We start from the raw sequence: 2,592 nt of genomic DNA, 5'->3' as shown, positions 1-2,592 counted from the left end.
AATAGTTTTAAATTCATTTTTAAAATTATTTTGCATTTTTGGTATTTTCAGTATTTTTTTGGATAATTTATAGTAATTTTTTTTTTTCATTTTCAGTAATTATTCAACAATTTTCATTTATATTTCAATAAATTTCACATAAAAAGTTAATCAATTTTTTAATAATTCCCAGTTTATTTTTAGTAATTACGGAAAATTAATTAAAACTACTTGCTAGTATTTTTTATTAATTCCAAAATATCTTTCAGAATTAATTTGCAATTAATGTTCATTTTCATAATTATTGTGGATTTTCCTATTTTTAATTATTATTAGTTATAATAATAGTTATTAACATTTAAGTAATCAGTTAACCAAATTTATTTAATTAATAAAAATTAATTACTAGTTACTGATTACTAATTATTAATTGGGATTTTTATTTATAATAACAACAATTAATTAATTAATTAGTAAATCGAATTGATTTAATTGATATATAAATATATATTAACAATTAGTAATTTGCAACCTAAATAAAAATAATTGATGAATACTAATTATTAATTAATAATGAGTAATTGGTTAATCAGTCAGTAACTATTAAATAAAATCGGGTTCGATTGGAAACCAAATCGGCAGCACAACTGAACCGGGTTCTGTTAGAAACACACACTACAACAACATATATAAACTTAACCCAACTCGGCAACACAGACCGACCCGATTGCATACGATTGTCTTCTTAACCCGACTGCCATCACGTCGTTCGCTCGACAGGGTGATGACAACAACATATTAGGGATGGTAGGAATGCTTGAAATGAGTGGTAGGTCATCAAAACGACGCCGGCGACCAATATTTCTAGCAAAGCAGACCCTTTTAGGCTTGAATGGTCGGTTGTCTTTAACGTTTTGAGGTAAGAAAACCCCCCTTGTTTTGTCGGAACAACTCCTACAACCATTTTTTTAAGGGTAACTTTTTGTCTTGAATATCACTAAAGATGATATTTTTATAAAATAACAAAAATAAGGTAACATTTTTTGAAAAAGATCAGAGAAAGGCAATGACACCGTTCATCGTCTTCCTCTTCCCAAGTGCCCCGCATTTGCATCGGACTCTCACTACAGAGTCTTCAGCGATCTGGTGGACTCTCAAGTCGCAGCAATGCCAATCAACCCGATCGCGTTTTCTCCAACTCTGTCGAGCAGCCCTGTGATACAGAGTAGAGGAAAAAGACCCAGGAGTGGGAGTGACTTCTTCCAACTACCTAGCTCCAACCCAAGTACGACGACGGTGCAGCTTCCTCTAGTTCCAACACCCGGAATGCATCTTAAAGGTAAGATTGATTGATCTAGGTATAACTTTTCTTTCCTTCTTATTTTTTATTTACTTTTTCTTTTTGTCATTAAGTAAAAGCAAATGCAAAACTAATAAAGTAAGAACGAAGGAAACAGGGGACAGTAGTTGGAATTCTCTACCATATGAAGACACTTGACAGAAAGACAGACAGATGTTTAGAGGATTTTAACGCTCGGCCCTTTCAGGGCTCAGCGAATCTGGACAAACATTCGCATTTAGAAAAAATAAATTCTAAGAGATTGTATTTGCAGGTGATGGATCTCAGGCTTAGTCTCATGCTGGTGATCCTCAACATCAACATCCTCCAGTCGCGGCAGGGGTTTATGAGACTGATGAGTTAACAACCACTGTGGATGCATTGCAGAACGCCCTTCTAATACTAATCCACAATATGTCAGCCCTTCAAGAGAACGGTGTCACCGCCTGTGCCCCTGGTGAGAGCTCTCAAGACCGGAACAGCAACCGCGAAGGAGAACGCCGCTTGTGCCCTGCTCCGCCTGGACTCACCATCATGATCCCTGCTTGAGCTGTTCATCATCAGGAACAGTGTCAACCAGCAGACACTGTTCATCATCATGAACAAAGTCAGAGCTATTCAACCAGCAACCAGCAACCGCCTGGATTCACCGAGGCTTCAAATCCAGTGTATTCGGATGAATACAGAGGCAGAGGAAGAGTAAGACGATGAACAGTAGTGTCATTGTCCTTCCCATAATGTTCAAAGGTAAAAATCGTCCCCTGTTTTGGTCTGTAACGATTGGTGGTATCTAATGGTATGTTGTTAACAAGTTAGAAGCAATGAAATCGTGTGGGTTCAATTAGATACCGAACCGTGTTCCATAGACAACAAAAATAGGTACTATTTAAACCGGCCCGTTAAAGCGACCTGACCTGACTTGGGTGTCTTCTTAACCCAAAGTGGTTCACGTCGTTCGCTGGACAAAGCGACGATGACAACATATCAAGGGCGATCGAGAAACCAAAAAATAAACTGGTTTTTACCCCATCTGAATGAATACAGAGGTGAAACAATAGTTAAGTTTCAATAGGTGGAGTTCAGTGGAGTTGAGCGACGGAGCGTGTGTCCAAACATGATTAGAGCGGAGAGTTCACTTAAAGTAGTCCACACACCTTCAAACCGACGATGAGACAAAAACACAACTGGTCAAAAGAAAAAACAGAGGAACCAATAAACGCCACGAGCAGAATGAGAAAAAAAAAAACAAAGAAAAATAGGAGAGAAAAAAATAA

At 37.0% G+C, this 2,592-nt stretch overlaps 1 long non-coding RNA gene across 2 annotated transcripts; it reads left to right on the top strand.

The window, feature by feature from the left end:
* The first annotated feature begins 699 nt into the window (after positions 1 to 699).
* Positions 700 to 2,164, top strand: LOC148878037 (uncharacterized). Of its 2 annotated transcripts, none has more exons than XR_016105172.1 (3): positions 700 to 898; positions 1,032 to 1,318; positions 1,593 to 2,164. It is a non-coding gene; the product is annotated as an uncharacterized LOC148878037 (long non-coding RNA). The 2 variants fall into 2 exon arrangements; XR_016105173.1 differs by having other exon boundaries at positions 755 to 898; positions 1,078 to 1,318.
* Positions 2,165 to 2,592: the final 428 nt, after the last annotated feature.

The sequence above is a fragment of the Nelumbo lutea genome, chromosome 1, assembly GCF_056320005.1.
Source record: "Nelumbo lutea isolate HS-2025 chromosome 1, American lotus-T2T, whole genome shotgun sequence".
In the NCBI taxonomy this organism is placed as follows: domain Eukaryota; kingdom Viridiplantae; phylum Streptophyta; class Magnoliopsida; order Proteales; family Nelumbonaceae; genus Nelumbo; species Nelumbo lutea.
The sequence above is the reverse complement of the archived record's forward strand: the minus strand, read 5'-3'. Positions and strand labels throughout refer to the sequence as shown.